At 43.5% G+C, this 20,640-nt stretch overlaps 1 long non-coding RNA gene across 1 annotated transcript in view; it reads left to right on the top strand.

Moving 5' to 3' along the window:
* Positions 1-20,640, top strand: part of LOC138649288 (uncharacterized) — a 247,106-nt gene that overhangs the window by 451 nt on the left and 226,015 nt on the right. The window lies entirely within an intron of this gene.

Genomic DNA, 20,640 nt, shown 5'->3' with positions numbered 1-20,640 from the left:
ACTGATCGCCAGGTGTCAAGACTTGTGAAAAATTGTTACTAGGAGATCGGACAGCGGCGGCATCAGTATGGATGTAGCAGAGCTGAGGGAGTCGTGTGTTATCTGGGGGAATCGTATTGTGGTTTCTTATATACGACATTTATTGGGCATCAGGTGCCTCTACTCACATTACGTCTTGTACTAATGTCCCATCATGTTCCCTGTGATGTTCTGACATAACCCCGGGGGCTGCTGGTCTAATACCCAGCACATACAGGGCAACATGACCGCTTCAGCTCTGCTACATCTGGTGGTTTACAGTTATGTGCAGCTCTCCACCTCTGATGTGTCCCATTTCCCCCCTCAAAAAGAGGACGGGTCTCAGCAGTTAGTGGAACTACAAGTCTAAGAATCTCCTTTATCAATACAATGGGACTTGTTTGATTATATTAACCCCTTCATGACTGCAGCTTTTTTCGTTTTCCACTCCCCTTCTTCCCAAAGCAATAACTTTTTTATTTTTCCATCACTATGGCCATGTGAGGGCTTATTTTTTTGCAGAACTAGTTGTACATTTGAACGACACCATTGGTTTTACCATATTGTGTACTCGAAAACGGGGGGGGGGGGGAAAGTCCATGTGTGGTGAAATTGCAAAAGAAGTGCAATCCCACCCTTGTTTTTGGTTTGGCTTTTTTGCTAGGTTCACTAAAGGCTAAATCTGACCTGCCATTATGATTCTCTAGGTCATTACGAGTCCATAGACACCTAACATGTCTAGGTTCTCTTTTATCTAAGTGGTGAAAAAAAACGTACAAAGTTTGTTAAAAAAAAAAAATTGCGCCATTTTCTGAGACCTGTAGCGTCTCCATTTTTCGTGATCTCGGGTTGGGTGAGGGCTTATTTTTTTGCGTGCCAAGCCGACGTTTTTAGTGATACCACTTTTGTGCAGATACGATCTTTTTATCGCCCATTATTGCATTTTAATGCAATGTCGCGGCGACCATAAAAAGTAATTCTGGTGTTTTGATTTTTTTTTTCCACTATGCTGTTTAGCGATCAGGTTAATTCATTTTTCTTTTTTATTGATAGATCGGGTGATACTGAACACAGCGTTGCCAAATATGTGTAGGTTTGATTTTTATTTTTCATTTTGATTTGGATGAAAGGGGGGTGATTTTAAACTTTTTTATGTTTTTTTTATTTTTTTTTATTTTTAAACACTTTTTTTTTAAACTTTTGACATGCTTCAGTAGCCTCCATAGGAGGCTAGAAGCTGGCATAGTCTGATCGGCTCTGCTACATAGAGGTGATGCATAGATCGCCCCTATGTAGTAGAATTACAGCATTGCACACGGTGGCACTTATAGCAATCTGGCATCAACAACCACAGAGGTCTAGAGCATACCTCAGGTTGTTATGGCAGCGCTGATGCCTGATCACGTGACGGGGTCAGCGATGCAAGTATTTACGGCTGCTTGACGGCAGCTCTAGTTAACCCCTTTCTGCCATTAGACGTACTATTGCGTCCATGTGGGGTGGGCTTTACTTCCCAAGGACGCAATAGTACGTCATATGCGATCGGCAGCGCTCACGGGGGGAGCGCCGCCGATCGCGGCCGGGTGTCAGCTGTTTATCGCAGCTGACATCCGGCACTATGTGCCAGGAGCAGTCACGGACCGCCCCCGGCACATTAACCCCCGGCACACCGCGATCAAAGATGATCGCGATGTGTCGGCGGTACAGGGAAGCACCGCGCAGGGAGGGGGCTCCCTGCGGGCTTCCCTGAGCCCCCCGCAGCAACGCGATGTGATCGCGTTGCTGCGAGGGTCTCACCTCCCTCCCTGCTCCCTCCAGCCCCGGATCCAAGATGGCCGCGGATCCGGGTCCTGCAGGGAGGGAGGTGGCTTCACAGAACCTGCTCAGAGCAGGCACTGTGAAGCAGCCTGCACTCCTATCAGATCAGTGATCTGACAGAGTGCTGTGCAAACTGTCAGATCACTGATCTGTGATGTCCCCCCCTGGGACAAAGTAAAAAAGTAAAAAAAAAAAATTTCAAATGTGTAAAAAAAAAATAAAAAAAAATATTCCAAAATAATGAAAAAAAAAATAAAAATATTATTCCCATAAATACATTTCTTTATCTAAATAAAAAAAAAAACAATAAAAGTACACATATTTAGTATCGCCGCGTCCGTAATGGCCCGACCTATAAAACTGGCCCACTAGTTAACCCCTTCAGTAAACACCGTAAGAAAAAAAAAAAAAAAACGAGGCAAAAAACAACGCTTTATTATCATACCGCCGAACAAAAAGTGGAATAACACGCGATCAAAAAGACAGATATAAATAACTATGGTACCGCTGAAAACGTCATCTTGTCCCGCAAAAAACGAGCCGCCATACAGCATCATCAGCAAAAAAATAAAAAAGTTATAGTCCTGAGAATAAAGCGATGCAAAAATAATTATTTTTTCTATAAAATAGTTTTTATCGTATAAAAGCGCCAAAACATAAAAAAAGATATAAATGAGGTGTCGCTGTAATCGTACTGACCCGAAGAATAAAACTGCTTCATCAATTTTACCAAACGCGGAACGGTATAAACGCCTCCCCCAAAAGAAATTCATGAATAGCTGGTTTTTGGTCATTCTGCCTCACAAAAATCGGAATAAAAAGCGATCAAAAAATGTCACGTGCCCGAAAATGTTACCAATAAAAACATCAACTCGTCCCGCAAAAACCAAGACCTCACATGACTCTGTGGACCAGAATATAGAAAAATTATAGCTCTCAAAATGTGGTAACGCAAAAAATATTTTTTGCAATAAAAAGCGTCTTTCAGTGTGTGACGGCTGCCAATCATAAAAATCCGCTAAAAAACCCGCTATAAAAGTAAATCAAACCCCCCTTCATCACCCCCTTAGTTAGGGAAAAATTAAAAAAATGTATTTATTTCCATTTTCCCATTAGGGCTAGGGTTAGAGTTAGGGCTAGGGTTAGGGCTAGGGTTAGGGCTAGGGTTAGGGCTAGGGCTAGGGTTAGGGCTAGGGCTAGGGTTAGGGTTAGGGCTAGGGTTAGGGCTAGGGTTAGGGTTAGGGCTAGGGTTAGGGCTAGGGTTAGGGCTAGGGTTAGGGCTAGGGTTAGGGCTAGGGTTAGGATTAGGGTTAGGGCTAGGGTTAGGGCTAGGGCTACAGTTTGGGTTGGGGCTAAAGTTACAGTTAGGGTTTAGATTACATTTACGGTTGGGAATAGGGTTGGGATTAGGGTTAGGGGTGTGTCAGGGTTAGAGGTGTGGTTAGGGTTACTGTTGGGATTAGGGTTAGGGATGTGTTTGGATTAGGGTTTCAGTTATAACTGGGGGGTTTCCACTGTTTAGGCACATCAGGGGCTCTCCAAACGCGACATGGCGTCCGATCTCAATTCCAGCCAATTCTGCGTTGAAAAAGTAAAACAGTGCTTCTTCCCTTCCGAGCTCTCCCGTGTGCCCAAACAGGGGTTTACCCCAACATATGGGGTATCAGCGTACTCAGGACAAATAGGACAACAACTTTTGGGGTCCAATTTCTCCTGCTACCCTTGGGAAAATACAAAACTCGGGGCTAAAACATATTTTTTGTGGGAAAAAAAAAGATTTTTTATTTTCACGGCTCTGCGTTATAAACTGTAGTGAAACACTTGGGGGTTCAAAGTTCTCACAACACATCTAGATTAGTTCCCTGGGGGGTCTAGTTTCCAATATGGGGTCACTTGTGGGGGGTTTCTACTGTTTAGGTACATTAGGGGTTCTGCAAACGCAATGTGACGTCTGCAGACCATTCCATCTTAGTCTGCATTCCAAATGGCGCTCCTTCCCTTCCGAGCTCTGCCATGCGCTCAAACGTTGGTTTCCCCCAACATACGGGGTATCAGCGTACTCAGGACAAATTGGACAACAACTTTTGGGGTCGAATTTCTCCTCTTACCCTCGGGAAAATACAAAACTGGGGGCTAAAAAATAATTTTGGGGGGAAAGATTTTTTTTTTTAATTTTCACGGCTCTGCGTTACAAACTGTAGTGAAACACTTGGGGGTTCAAAGCTATCACAACACATCTAGATGAGTTCCTTAGGGGGTCTAGTTTCCAAAATGGTGTCACTTGTGGGAGGTTTCTACTGTTTAGGTACATTAGGGGCTCTGCAAATGCAATGTGACACCTGCAGACCATTCCATCTAAGTCCTCATTCCAAATGGAGCTCCTTCCCTTCCGAGCCCTCCCATGCGCCCAAACAGTGGTTCCCCCCCACATATGGGGTATCAGCGCACTCAGGACAAATTGGACAACAAATTGTGGGGTCGAATTTCTCCTTTTACCCTCGGGAAAATACAAAACTGGGGGCTAAAAAATAATTTTTGTGGGAAAAAATTTTTGTTTTATTTTTACGGCTCTCCATTATAAACTTCTGTGAAGCCCTTGGTGGGTCAAAGCGCTCAGCACACATCTAGATAAGTTCCTAAGGGGGTCTACTTTCCAAAATGGTGTCACTTGTGGGGGGTTTCTACTGTTTAGGTACATTAGGGGCTCTGCAAACGCAATGTGACACCTGCAGACCATTCCATCTAAGTCTGCATTCAAATGGCACTCCTTCCCTTCTGAGCCCTCCCATGTACCCAAACAGTGGTTCCCCCCACATATGGTGTATCATCGCACTCAGGACAAATTGGGCAACAAGTTTTGGGGTCCAATTTCTCCTGTTACCCTCAGGAAAATACAAAACTGGGGGCTAAAAAAATAATTTTTGTGGGAAAAAAATTTTGTTTTATTTTTACGGCTCTGCATTATAAACTTCTGTGAAGCACTTGGTGGGTCAAAGTGCTCACCACACCTCTAGATAAGTTCCTTAGGGGGTCTACTTTCCAAAATGGTGTCATTTGTGGGGGGTTTCAATGTTTAGGCACATCAGTGGCTCTTCAAACGCAACATGGCGTCCCATCTCAATTCCTGTCAATTTTGCTTTGAAAAGTCAAACGGCGCTCCTTCCCTTCCGAGCTCTCCCATCCACCCAAACAGTGGTTTACCCCCACATATGGGGTATCCGCGTACTCAGGACAAATTGTACAACAACTTTTGGGGTCCAATTTCTTCTCTTACCCTTGGGAAAATAAAAAATTGGGGGCAAAAAGATAATTTTTGTGAAAAAAAATGATTTTTTATTTTTACGGTTCTACATTATAAACTTCTGTGAAGCACTTGGTGGGTCAAAGTGCTCACCACACCTCTAGATAAGTTCCTTAGGGGGTCTACTTTCCAAAATGGTGTCACTTGTGGGGGGTTTCAATGTTTAGGCACATCAGTGGCTCTTCAAACGCAACATGACGTCCCATCTCAATTCCTGTCAATTTTGCATTGAAAAGTCAAACGGCGCTCCTTCCCTTCCGAGCTCTCCCATCCGCCCAAACAGTGGTTTACCCCCACATATGGGCTATCAGCGTACTCAGGACAAATTGTACAACAACTTTTGGGGTCCAATTTCTTCTCTTACCCTTGGGAAAATAAAAAATTGGGGGCGAAAAGATAATTTTTGTGAAAAAATGTGATTTTTTATTTTTACGGTTCTACATTATAAACTTCTGTGAAGCACTTGTTGGGTCAAAGTGCTCACCACACCTCTAGATAAGTTCCTTAGGGGGTCTACTTTCCAAAATGGTGTCACTTGTGGGGGGTTTCAATGTTTAGCCACATCAGGGGTTCTCCAAACGAAACATGGCGTCCCATCTCAATTCCAGTCAATTTTGCATTGAAAAGTCAAATGGCACTCCTTCGCTTCCGAGCTCTGCCATGCGCCCAAACAGTGGTTTACCCCCACATGTGGGGTATTGGCATACTCAGGACAAATTGTACAACAATGTTTGGGGTCCATTTTCTCCTGTTACCCTTGGTAAAATAAAACAAATTGGAGCTGAATTACATTTTTTGTGAAAAAAAGTTAAATGTTCATTTTTATTTAAACATTCAAAAAATTCCTGTGAAGCACCAGAAGGGTTAATAAACTTCTTGAATATGGTTTTGAGCACCTTGAGGGGTGTAGTTTTTAGAATGGTGTCACACTTGGGTATTTTCTATCATATAGACCCCTCAAAATGACTTCAAATGAGATGTGGTCCCTAAAATAAAATGGTGTTGTAGAAATGAGACATTGCTGGTCAACTTTTAACCCTTATAACTCCCTAACAAAAAAAAATTTTGGTTCCAAAATTGTGCTGATGTAAAGTAGACATGTGGGAAATGTTACTTATTAAGTATTTTGTGTGACATATCTCTGTGATTTAATTGCATAAAAATTCAAAGTTGGAAAATTGCGAAATTTTCATAATTTTCGCCAAATTTCCGTTTTTTTTCACAAATAAACGCAGGTACTATCAAATAATTTTTACCATTGTCATGAAGTACAATATGTCACGAGAAAACAATGTCAGAATCACCAGGATCCATTGAAGCGTTCCAGAGTTATAACCTCATAAAGGGACAGTGGTCAGAATTGTAAAAATTGGCCCGGTCATTAACGTGCAAACCACCCTTGGGGGTAAAGGGGTTAAATGACCACTGTCAGCACGAAAAAAAAAAATAAAAATCTAGAGCTACATGGGCATATACATAGATTTGGCCTCATTCATTCCCTATGGGACTTGCGGACATGTGCAGCACTTGCGGTTTTGCACTTGTGGTGAGACAAAAAAACCGCCAGCAGTATTTTTTTCCATTGCTGCAAGTACCGCATTTGCAGGATCGCGGCAAAACCGCAAGTGCCGCACATGTCCACAAGTCCCATAGGGAATGAATGAGGCCGAATGCAGTGTTGCCGTAAGTGATCCGTTGCGCGGCAGATGAGGAAAAACTGCCGGATGTGCCGCAAATGGCAAAAAGCGCTGATGTGAAAGTAGCCTAAGTCACTGCCGACAGTGTCTGCATTAGTCATACTCACCAATGGGGGAGGCAGCACGAAAGTGCCTAGGGCAGCAGAAACTCTAAATACGGCCCTGATTGTCTGTATACCCTGTTATTTGTTGTATTATTACACTGGTGCAGTCCACCTCCTTTGTGGGGAGAGGGGGCCACTGATAGGGCCTGCACAGGAGACAGGGATACGTTGGTGTTTCGGGCCTCCTAACCATCATAGGTACCCCCGAGATAAGGGAAAGCCAGGGCCCCATTAAAGTGGTAGGGACAGGTGCGGGTCCCAGTATGCCATCCTGCCCCTTTAACGCCACTTACGGCGTGACAGAAATATTGCATGGTGGCAGGATTGGAGCCAGCAGATCGGAGACTCTATAGTGGAAGACGGCATATATTTGGTCTTAGTAATTGCTGCAGATAGTGAATATGGGGGATCAGGACATCGCTTTAGGGATAGAAGTACCAGTGGTTCCTAAGGGAGTCTACAGAGCTTAAAAATCCCTCTGACACTTTGGAAGATACCTGTATTGTAACATAATAGGTCAGTAACCTGTTGTAATAATTGGGAGAGATTTTGAGAGTGCAGGAGACAGGATAAGCTGTGGATAATGGGATTCAAAGTATTGACACCATATGGGAAAGGAAAAAAGACAATTGTCAGAATGTGGACTATTATAACTGTAGCTTCCACTTCCTGATACTACTGATGTAACAAGGCAACATGTTTTGTTACCCCCTGGTGCTATGTCCAGAATCTTCCAAAAATAATAATATCTAAAAAAAAAATGTAAAAGAAAAAAGAGACATTTGCGTTTTACATATTTACAAACAACATTTCGGCCCAATGCTGAGCTTTTGGCAGGTTGTAATAAAGCTCATTTGTTGAATTTTTGGATGCCGCTTCTCATTTCCATTTATGTATAAATGGAACTTTTTGGAGCACATATTGGTGCAGCTTTTAAAGGGAAGTTACCACCAGGTTTTTGCTACCTCAGCTGAGAGCTACATGATGTAGGGGCAGAGACCTTTAATCCAGCTATGTTTCACTTACTTTATTGGTTTCGGCAGTTTTGCTAAAAATCACTGTTTTTGTCACCGACACCACCGATTGACCGCTTTATAAAGCTGCCAATCAGTGGTGGGAGTAAGGAGGGACAGTGGGTTTGTTAGTCTTCAAGTTATAGGCTCCTGCTGATAAAACAGTGATCTTATCAAAATTACAGCAAACACCCCAGTAAGTGACACATCAGTGGAATCAGGGTCTCTTACTGCTGTCAGATTATGTAGCATAAATCTTGTGACAGATTCCTATTGATTTCTTACAGTGTGTCTTGGAGTTTAGCTATAACGAGCTGTAGAAGACAGGAGGCCATCTATGAGCAAGGTACAATGTGTCATAACATATTCTATGCGTCACAACATACAATGCGTCACGACATACAATGCGTCACGACATGCAATGTGTCACAGGTGACATTGTTGATTTATTTAAAGAAGGGAAGGCTCCAAAGTAAGATCCAGATGGGCTACCTAACGAAAGTTAGACCTGGGACTTTCCAACCTTTTGAAGACTCCTTTGTGGTTTGTCCCTTCATTATTGGTTGAAGTTACAGTTTATGTGGAAAAGAGAGTTCCTTTATAGTTTCATAGGGTCCATAGATATTTGGAATAACTTCGAATGAGCTGAGTGAACTGAAGTCACTCACTTACATAGGCAGCATTACAGCGACATGGTGAAATTTAATGGCACGTTTTGACTTTCAATGTAGTACCTCCTATCTTCCAGCCAGACTATGAGTTTCCACTTCAAAGTCATGCATGGGTGGAATTTGGAAACAAGTTTTCTTGGGTACAGTCATGCTATACTTTAGAGTTTATTTTGTCATTACACCCCCTTTCCTCCTGGGCACTTTTTTTTCAACCTGTTATTAATGCATTTATCTCCTATATGTCCCAATTCTCCTTCATGAGTTTTTTTTATATTAATCGCCTCCGGTATTCTCAACTTCTTGGCAACATTGCCTTCTGTTCCTTACATTCTGTTCATTACCATAACTTAGCAATATCATATTTTAGCTCACATCCATGCACAGCACAATGGCGTGGCTTTCCTCTTCGATCCCAAATATTCATTGTCACCATGCGGCTGTAAATCTCCCTCCTGACACTGTTCTATTTCCTCTACCGGTTATTTATGAAGGCTGATGTTTTATGTCCTGTAAAACGTTTTTTTTTTTACTTTTAGGAAGGGACTTATTGACATTGCCACCCATACGACTGATCTTTGTACACTAAGATTGGTTTAACCCCTTCTGGACTGCTGCTTGTTTCAGTGTTGTAATCGCATAGTGTTGCATGCTAGGTTTGTAGATTTATTACTCGTAGTATGGAGGATACTAGCGATGACTCAAGAAGATATATATCTTCTCCCATGTGCTTCCTTCAAGGAATATATATTAGACTAGCGATGCTTAAGCATGAATTACTTGGGACAGAATTTTACACCCAATATTTTTATTTTAATTGTGTCCCATTTCTAGCTGATGTTCTCTAAATCGTTCCCATCTTGGGTGGAGCTCAGTTGTCACATTACCAATAGACACTAGATTTTAGGCTGTGGAACCCAGGTTGTAACATTGATGACAGAGTACAACGTCTTTACAATGGGGTATAGTGCACTTACCGTAATTAATCCAGTAGAGAGTGCAACATTCCTTTTTTTGAGATACCAAAGATAATGGTTTTCGCTTTTTATTATGCTTTTTGGATTGTTGGTTAAAGGAATATTTGAGTAGGAAGGAGCTTTCACCTATTCACAGGATAAATGATGAGAACGTCTTATTCATGGGGGTCCTACTACTGAGCCCGGACGGGACACTTCTACCACATTCATTCTTCAGAGTTGCAGGTAGTCCCATATAGAATAAATGGAGCTGCCGTCATGAAGCCAGAATTCTAGAAATTAGTGAGGGGGCTCAGTGGTTCGGACCCCACCCATCTAAACGTTGGCACCTATTCTGTGAATAGGTGATATAACTTAAAGGTATTCTGATAAGGAGAAGCTAATTGGTCACTACTAAAGAATTCTCAGTAATGAGACATCTAAAGTAAAGTTGATGCGACTAGTAGGTAAGAAATAGGCAAGGAAATCCATTTTGAGTCCGTCCTTTGCAGGGCTGCTCCACTTTTGACAATTCCTTGACAATAAGCTGATGACAAAGTGCACCCTTTCCCCATTGACCTTGGGGGAATCCTGGCAGCAGGTGCACTATCTCCCTGCTGGGCCTCCACAGGTCAATGGAAGCATTACAATGACAGCACTCATTCACATCAATGGCTTGTCTGTGTAATAAAGGACTAGTCAGCTGCTGTTCTTCATTTAGATGAATTGCTGATGTCAGCGAGTGATGTGTTAATCACCTGTCCTGGCTCCAGTGCCGGATCTTGCGTCCTTCCCTTATGGCCAGCTCCCTCAGTGCTATTTCGACTAGATTTTTCAAAACACCTCCTCTGACTTCTTCATCCAATACCTTTCAAGGTTGGCTCAGGCAGCCGTGTGCCGCCTGAGTATTCAGTATACAAATGTACTGTAATTCAAAGTATGGTAGTTTTTACTTCCCCATTTTCTTCTTTGTGGCTCATCGGGAGGGGGTGACAAACAGTGCAGGGGAAATCTCCCCCAAAAGTAAAAAAGAAGTATTTAGTATGCTGTATTTTAAAATCCTGTCACTTAGGAGTGATTGCTGTTCTTATCCGGTCAATATCAATTCTTATGAGACCTAAAGACTTTATCTGTGCCGTTGGAGGAGCCTTTGTTATCTACCATTGAGTACATAGTTATAATGTTGGGTTTTTTTTGCACAAATTGCCATATTAAACTCTGTGTTGATGCAGCGAGTCTCCGTGGCTCTTATGGAATTCTCCCCCTCCTCACCAGACCACCGGGTAGAAATCGGCTCCTTATCCTGCCCGGGTGGTGGAGTTTATCTGCAGATGACATGTTTTAGAAAATAAACCGAGAACGTTAAATTGTTCTGCAACTTTGTCAGTGCCCCAGTGCGTGAAAGCCTCCATTATAGCAAGCATCTGTGCGATGCGCCTTCTGCGGTCTGGAGACCGGCGTTGTTACATTCCTCTGTGGGATCTCCCACTGGCTTTATAATATTGGCTTTAAATAATTCATGCTTTCATTCATGTCGTACCCGGTGGTTAGAGCTTTCTTTGGCTTTGCTGACATTTGGGTGAAGTATATATTAATTCTTCCGCTTATTCAGAGTGCCTGTCACACTAAGCGGCGTAATTATGGGCTGTGCAGAAATGCTTGATAAGAAAATGGAAAATATATGTCACCGAGATCAAAGGAACACCTGACGTTAATTATGAATTACCATGAACTTATAATGGGAGCTAGGAAAAAAAATCGAAAAACTCTACAGGCAGAGGAAAACTATGCTAGCTATATGTGGATGTATGGATATGTGGATGAATTATTTAACGGGCTGAAAGTAATCACAATGCAGTTTTTTCTATGTGTCAGAGGAGACAGGCACAGTGTCCCCCCTCTAGTGCATGTAAAACAATAAACTTGGGAAAAGGAGAAGGTTTTAGACACATTTGCCTGTAGCTGGGGGATATCTTGCTATGTCAAAAACCTACGATACATTATCTTCTATGCAATTGGAGACTAGTTAAAAGGGTTGTTCAGGACTATTTATTGTTTATTTACTATGGGCCTAAAAAGTAACAGGCAGGTAGATGCTAACAGAGGCAACTACCTGCCTGTTCTACCTGGCAACGGCTCAGATCAGTTATCGACCACATCTGCTGGCAATTCAACTGTTTCATGTCTGGGCTGCTCTGTCGATGGGGCGTGCCTGTTGACGTCATGCTGATTGACAGCTGGCTCCCCGCGAGTAGGCAGCAGGGAGCCGGCAGTCAATCAAATGACGTTGGCAGTCGTGCCACATCAACTGAGCAGAGTGGACGAAAAGCCACTGTTCTACTGATGTGACATCAGCAGAAGCTGCTGAATCACTGGCAGGGGCCGTCTGTGCCAGCAGAAATAGTAGCCGGGCACAACAGGTAGGTATTTAGCAATTACCTGCCTGTTAGTTCTTAGTCCCATAGTAAAAAAATTATATAATCCTGGATAACCCTTTTAAAGAGTTTCACACACCTTTAGTATAGTCCTAACGTGGGATAAAAATATATCAAGATACAAGCCAGGTCGATTAATTTCACCCATCTGGACGCAGGAACAGGCAAAGTCTAATACAGTGCTTTGCGATAGTATTTGGCCCCTTTGAACTTTTCAACCTTTTTCCACATATCATGCTTCAAACATAAAGATACTAAATGTAAATTTTGGGTGAAGAATCAACAAGTGGAACACAATTGTGAAGTTGAATGACATTTATTGGTTATTTTTAATTTTTGTGGATATTCAAAAAACTGAAAAGTGGGGCGTGCAATATTATTCGGCCCTCTAACTTAATACTTTGTTGCGCCACCTTTTGCTGCGATTACAGCTGCAAGTCTCTTGGGGTATGTCTCTATCAGTTTTGTACATCGAGAGACTGAAATTCTTGCCCATTCTTCCTTGGCAAACAGCTCGAGCTCAGTGAGGTTTGATGGAGATCGATTGTGAACAGCAGTTTTCAGCTCTTTCCACAGATTCTCTACTGGTTTGAGGTCTGGACTTTGACTTGGTCATTCTAACACCTGGATACATTTATTTTTGAACCATTCATTTGTAGATTTTGCTTTATATTTGGGATCATTGTCTTGTTGGAAGACAAATCTCCGTCCCCGTCTCAGGCCTTTTGCAGACTCGAACATGTTTTCTTCAAGAATGGTCCTGTATTTTGGCTCCATCCATCTTCCTATGAATTTTAACCATCTTCCCTGTCCCTGCTGAAGAAAAGTAGGCCCAAACCATGATGCTGCCACCACCATGTTTGACAGTGGGGATGGTGTGTTCAGGGTGATGAGCTGTGTTGTCTTTACGCCAAACATATCGTTTGGCATTGTTGCCAAAAAGTTTGATTTTTTTTTTTTTTTGTTTCATCTGACCAGAGCACCTTCTTCCACATGTTTGGTGTGTCTCCCAGGTGGCTTGTTGCAAACTTCAAGCAACACTTTTTATGGATATCTTTGAGAAATGGCTTTCTTTTTGCCATTCTTCCATAAAGGCCAGATTTGTGCAGTGTACGACTAATTTTTGTCCTATGGACAGACTGTCCCACCTCAGCTGTAGATCTCTGCAGTTCATCCAGAGTAATCATGGGCCTCTTGGCTGCATCTCTGATCAGTCTTCTCCTTGTTTGACTTGGTAGATTTGCAATTATTATTATTATTATTTATTGTTATAACGCCATTTATTCCATGGCGCTTTACATGTGAGGAGGGGTATGCATAATAAAAACAAGTACAATAATCTTAAAAAATACAAGTCATAACTGGTACAGAAGGAGAGAGGACCCTGCCCGCGAAGGCTCACAATCTACAAGGGATGGGTGAGAATACAGTGGCGAGGGTAGAGATGGTCATGCAGTAACATAGTAACATAGTTAGTAAGGCCGAAAAAAGACATTTGTCCATCCAGTTCAGCCTATATTCCATCATAATAAATCCCCAGATCTACGTCCTTCTACAGAACCTAATAATTGTATGATACAATATTGTTCTGCTCCAGGAAGACATCCAGGCCTCTCTTGAACCCCTCGACTGAGTTCGCCATCACCACCTCCTCAGGCAAGCAATTCCAGATTCTCACTGCCCTAACAGTAAAGAATCCTCTTCTATGTTGGTGGAAAAACCTTCTCTCCTCCAGACGCAAAGAATGCCCCCTTGTGCCCGTCACCTTCCTTGGTATAAACAGATCCTCAGCGAGATATTTGTATTGTCCCCTTATATACTTATACATGGTTATTAGATCGCCCCTCAGTCGTCTTTTTTCTAGACTAAATAATCCTAATTTCGCTAATCTATCTGGGTATTGTAGTTCTCCCATCCCCTTTATTAATTTTGTTGCCCTCCTTTGTACTCTCTCTAGTTCCATTATATCCTTCCTGAGCACCGGTGCCCAAAACTGGACACAGTACTCCATGTGCGGTCTAACTAGGGATTTGTACAGAGGCAGTATAATGCTCTCATCATGTGTATCCAGACCTCTTTTAATGCACCCCATGATCCTGTTTGCCTTGGCAGCTGCTGCCTGGCACTGGCTGCTCCAGGTAAGTTTATGATTAACTAGGATCCCCAAGTCCTTCTCCCTGTCAGATTTACCCAGTGGTTTCCCATTCAGTGTGTAATGGTGACATTGATTCCTTCTTCCCATGTGTATAACCTTACATTTATCATTGTTAAACCTCATCTGCCACCTTTCAGCCCAAGTTTCCAACTTATCCAGATCCATCTGTAGCAGAATACTATCTTCTCTTGTATTAACTGCTTTACATAGTTTTGTATCATCTGCAAATATCGATATTTTACTGTGTAAACCTTCTACCAGATCATTAATGAATATGTTGAAGAGAACAGGTCCCAATACTGACCCCTGCGGTACCCCACTGGTCACAGCGACCCAGTTAGAGACTATACCATTTATAACCACCCTCTGCTTTCTATCACTAAGCCAGTTACTAACCCATTTACACACATTTTCCCCCAGACCAAGCATTCTCATTTTGTGTACCAACCTCTTGTGCGGCACGGTATCAAACGCTTTGGAAAAATCGAGATATACCACGTCCAATGACTCACCGTGGTCCAGCCTATAGCTTACCTCTTCATAAAAACTGATTAGATTGGTTTGACAGGAGCGATTTCTCATAAACCCATGCTGATATGGAGTTAAACAGTTATTCTCATTGAGATAATCCAGAATAACATCCCTCAGAAACCCTTCAAATATTTTACCAACAATAGAGGTTAGACTTACTGGCCTATAATTTCCAGGTTCACTTTTAGAGCCCTTTTTGAATATTGGCACCACATTTGCTATGCGCCAATCCTGCGGAACAGACCCTGTCGCTATAGAGTTCCTAAAAATAAGAAATAATGGTTTATCTATTACATTACTTAGTTCTCTTAGTACTCGTGGGTGTATGCCATCCGGACCCGGAGATTTATCTATTTTAATCTTATTTAGCCGGTTTCGCACCTCTTCTTGGGTTAGATTGGTGACCCTTAATATAGGGTTTTCATTGTTTCTTGGGATTTCACCTAGCATTTCATTTTCCACCGTGAACACCGTGGAGAAGAAGGTGTTTAATATGTTAGCTTTTTCCTCGTCATCTACAACCATTCTTTCCTCACTATTTTTTAAGGGGCCTACATTTTCAGTTTTTATTCTTTTACTATTGATATAGTTGAAGAACAGTTTGGGATTAGTTTTACTCTCCTTAGCAATGTGCTTCTCTGTTTCCTTTTTGGCAGCTTTAATTAGTTTTTTAGATAAAGTATTTTTCTCCCTATAGTTTTTTAGAGCTTCAATGGTGCCATCCTGCTTTAGTAGTGCAAATGCTTTCTTTTTACTGTTAATTGCCTGTCTTACTTCTTTGTTTAGCCACATTGGGTTTTTCCTATTTCTAGTCCTTTTATTCCCATTTATTCCTTTTATGCAGTGGTTTGGTCGATCGGTGGTTACTGCAGGTTATAGGCTTGTCGGAAGAGGTGGGTCTTGAGGTTCTTTTTGAAGGTTTCGATGGTAGGCGAGAGTCTGATATGTTGTGGTAGAGAGTTCCAGAGTAGAGGTGATACGTGAGAGAAATCTTGTATACGATTGTGGGAAGAAGAGATAAGAGGGGAGTAGAGAAGGAGATCTTGTGAAGATCGGAGGTTGCGTGTAGGTAAGTACCGGGAGACGAGGTCACAGATGTATGGAGGAGACAGGTTGTGGATGGCTTTGTACGTCATGGTTAGGGTTTTGTACTGGAGTCTCTGGGCAATGGGGAGCCAGTGAAGGGATTGACAGAGGGGAGAAGCTGGGGAATAGTGGGGGGACAGGTGGATTAGTCGGGCAGCAGAGTTTAGAATAGACTGGAGGGGTGTGAGAGTGTTAGAGGGGAGGCCACAGAGCAGGAGGTTGCAGTAGTCAAGGCGAGAGATGATGAGGGCATGGACTAGGGTTTTTGCAGATTCTTGGTTGAGGAATGAACGGATTTGTGAAATATTTTTTAGTTGAAGTCGGCAGGAAGTGGAAAGGGCGCTTGGATATGTGGTTTGAAGGAGAGATCAGCATCAAGGATTACCCCGAGGCAGCAAGCTTGTGGGACTGGGGAGAGTGGGCAGCCATTTACTGTAATGGATAGGTTCGTTGGGGGGGTCACGTGAGATGGGGGAAAGATGATGCATTCTGTTTTGTCCATTTTAAGTTTCAGAAATCTAGCGGAGAAGAAGGATGAAATAGCGGATAGACAATGAGGGATTCTGGTTAGTAGGGAGGTGATATCTGGTCCAGAGATGTAGATCTGTGTGTCATCAGCATAGAGATGATACTGAAAGCCATGAGATTCTATGAGCTGTCCCAGGCCAAAGGTGTAAATGGAGAAGAGCAGGGGCCCTAGAACTGAACGTTGCGGGACTCCAACATATAAGGGGCGAGGTGAGGAGGTGGTGTGTGAGTGGGAGACGCTCAATGTCCGGTCTGTTAGGTAGGATGAGATCCAGGATAGGGTCAAGTCTGTGATGCCAAGAGATGAGAGAGTCTGTAATAATAGGGAATGGTCCACTGTGTCAAAGGCAGCCAACAGGTCCAGGAGGAGGAGGACAGAGTAGTGTCGCTTGCTCTTGGCGGTTAAGAGGTCATTGGTGACCTTAGTTAGGGCAGTTTCAGTGGAGTGGTGTGACCGGAAGCCTGATTGTAAGTGGTTGAAGAGGGAGCAAGAAGAGAGATGGGAGGACAGTTCAAGTTAGATGTGTTGTTCCAGTAGCTTGGAGGCATGGGGGAGAAGTGATATAGGGCGATAGCTAGATACAGAGGATGCGTCAAGAGAGGGCTTTTTGAGGATAGGTGTGATGGAGGCATGTTTAAAGCTTGAGGGGAAAACACCAGTTGTTAGTGATAGGTTGAAGAGATGGGTTAGGGTTGGGATGAAGACTGTGGTGAGGTTTGGGATGAAGTGGGATGGGATCGGGTCAAGTGCACAGGTGGTGAGATGTGATCTTGAGAGTAGAGTGGAGAGTCGATCTTCTGTAATGGTGGAGAAGTTGGTTTTGGAGGTGGAGGGCTGGGAAATCGGGAGGAAGGGCTCTGGGGGTTGTTGACCAAAACTGTCTCTGATGTTATCAATGATATGATACTCCTTCCATTTCAATATGATCGCTTGCACATTGCTCCTTGGGATGTTTAAAGTTTTGGAAATCATTTTGTATCCAAATCCGGCTTTAAACTTCTCCACAACAGTATCACGAACCTGCCTGTTGTGCTCCTTGATCTTCATGATGCTCTCTGTGCTTTAAACAGAACCCTGAGACTATCACAGAGCAGGTGCATTTATACTGAGACTTGATTACACACAGTTGGATTATATTTATCAACATTAGGCTTTTAAGACAACATTGGATCATTCAGAGATCCACAATGAACTTCTGTAGTGAGTTTACTGCACTGAAATTAAAGGGGCCAAATAATATTGCACGCCCCACTTTTCAGTTTTTGAATTTCCACAAAAATTTAAAATAACCAATAAATTTCGTTCAATTTCACAAGTGTGTTCCACTTGTTCTTGATTCTTCACCAAACATATACATTTGGTATTTTTATGTTTGAAGCATGATATGTGGGAAAAGGTTGAAAAGTTCCAGGGGCCCGAATACTTTCGCAAGGCACTGTATACTCTGTAAGTGCAATCTGGGTCAAAACAAAGTAATTTGATGTCCTAGGCAGATAAGGCAGATAAGACAATCGGCGCTCCCCATGAAATTGATTTATAAGTCAAGTCAGGTGAAAATTGGTGAAATAGCTTGTGTAAATATGCTTGCAATTATCTGTCGAATGTAACAAAAATTTAAAAAAAAGTTTCACTTATTTATTACAAGATCAGAACTTTATGGTCGCTTTAAATGGGTTGATCCAGGAGGATGAAGGGGATGTCCAGTCCAAATCAATTAGTCTGCAGGCACTCTGTGTGACTGCAGACTAATGAATCCCCCAGCACACACACTATGATTTGCAGGAATTCGACGGTTTCCAATCCAGGACCAGAGGGTATGAGATAGGCCAGGGTCACACTTGCATGTGTAATGCGAGAAACTCGCTCGAGTCTCTCGCATCAATACTCGGCACTGCCCCCGGCACTCGGGACTGTATTTCTATGCAGCCGCATGCTCTGGTCCCGAGTGTTGGCAGCAGTGCCGGGTATTGATGCGGGTTTCTCGCATTACACACGCAAGTGTGACCCCAGCCTTATATAGATATTCCCAGCCAGAATGCATGTCCTTGCTCCATACAAGTGTATGGAGAGCGAGGCTGTGCCCACAGGCCAGGAGTATGCATAACTCATACATACCCTCTGGTTCTGATCACAGTGCGTGCACTGGAGGGATTCATAAGTCTGCAGTCACACATAGTGTGACAACCCCTTTAAATGATGCTGCTTGCTTACTGGTCTCTTTACACAGACTCATGAACGTTCTACGTGCACAGAAGGAGGGTTCATATGATTGTCGTGTACTCCTAGAATATCATGCTATGGGCTGCACATACTCCGCTTACACAGGCAATGTGCTGCCAACAACAAGGATTTGTAGACTGTCATATACAGTTGAGCGACCTTGACCTTTTTAGAGTCGAGCCGGGTTTCGCGAAACCCGACTATCTCAAAAGTCGGGTCGAGTGAAATCGGCCGATTATGACGTAAAGTCGGGATCGACCGAAACACGAAACCCAATGCAAGTCAATGGGGCAGCATAGTCAGCAGTGAGTGGGGGCCAGGAAAACACCTAGAGTTCCCATTTTAGTGTCAAAACCATCCATTCTTCTTAATGAAGCTTGTCAAGCGTAATTTACCTTATAATAATTGGAAGGCATTTGAAATTGGGGGTCATTTGGCTAAAGTTGTGGTGGGTAGGGCTGGTTCAAGTAATTAGTGGGCCCAGGAAATCTGGACCACGTCACGGCAGTGGAGCAGGGAGAGGTAAGTATTTCAACTTTGCAAGTGCTGTGATCCTGAGCAAGCAGGGGGGGCTCACTCGTTGGCATTGGCACTGGCACAGGGCCCCTCAAAGTACAGCGGTGTGTTTGTACGGCGGGGGCGCCTCCCACCGGCAGCAACACTTTTGCGTACCATGAGAGGCCCTGTGCCAGTGACGTCGCCAACTAGTATTCCTCCCCCCACCTGATGAAGGAACCTGCACTTTCATCTGCACCTTCCTGTTTGTCCCCGTGTAAGGTGGTATGGTATGCGGGAAGGGGGACCTGACTTTCAGCAGGGTCACAATCTTGCAGTGTAGCGTGCACGGGAAATGTTGCGTTATGGGTCAATGTACCAGCAGACTCATCTATCACTGGCTGGGCAATGGGCAGGATGAGGAGGAAACACAGATATAGGCCCAAAGAATAAAGTGGGCTAAATGCAGTTCAAAATTGGTAACACAGGACTAATCAGGGGGCATTGCAGTGGAGGACAACTGGAATGAGAGGCTGACACAGAGAGTAGGCCCAAATCAGTAAGTAGTCGAAATGCAGTTCAAAATTGGCAACAGTAGTAAACAGGCGGCACAGCTTTGTTCAGTGGAGGAGAACAGCAAGGAGTGGCAGACACCGATAGTAGGCCCCAACCCAACTAGTAGGCCAAATGCAGTCTAACATTAACAACTACTTAACGAGCGCCTGAAAACGGAATTTCAGGACAGGAAACCAGGAGAACAGCAAGGAGCGGCAGACACCGATAGTAGGCCCCAAACCAACTAGTACGCCAAATGCAGTTGTTCCGTTTAACCACAATTTAATGAGAGCCTGAAGATAGAAGTTCAGGAAAGGCAACCTGGAGAACACCTTGGAGTGGAACACACCATCTCTCTACACCCCATACCCAATTTGTAGGTCTAATGCAGCGTAGTTTCCAACAACTACTAAACGAGAGCATGATGATCGAAGCATTGGCGAGGAAACCTGGGGAACACCTTGGAGTGGAACACACCATCTCTCTACACCCCATACCCAATTTGTAGGCCTAATGCAGCGTAGTTTCCAACAACTACTAAACGAGAGCATGATGATCGAAGCATTGGCGAGGAAACCTGGGGAACACCTTGGAGTGGAACACACCATCTCTCTACAGTGGAACACACCATCTCTCTACACCCCATACCCAATTTGTAGGCCTGATGCAGCGTAGTTTCCAACAACTACTAAACGAGAGCCGGAAGATCGAAGCAATGGAGAGGAAACCTGGGGAACACCTTGGAGTGTAACACACCATCTCTCTACACCCCATACCCAATTTGTAGGCCTAATGCAGCGTAGTTTCCAACAACTACTAAACGAGAGCATGAAGATCGAAGCAATGGAGAGGAAACCTGGGGAACACCTTGGAGTGGAACACACCATCTCTCTACAGTGGAACACACCATCTCTCTACACCTCATACCCAATTTGTAGGCCTAATGCAGCGTAGTTTCCAACAACTACTAAACGAGAGCCGGAAGATCGAAGCTCAGGAAAGGCAACCTGGGGAACACCTTGGAGTGGAACACACCATCTCTCTACACCCCATACCCAA

The sequence above is a fragment of the Ranitomeya imitator genome, chromosome 9, assembly GCF_032444005.1.
Source record: "Ranitomeya imitator isolate aRanImi1 chromosome 9, aRanImi1.pri, whole genome shotgun sequence".
NCBI classification, from domain to species: Eukaryota; Metazoa; Chordata; class Amphibia; order Anura; family Dendrobatidae; genus Ranitomeya; species Ranitomeya imitator.
This window is presented reverse-complemented; position numbering and strand designations above follow the sequence as displayed.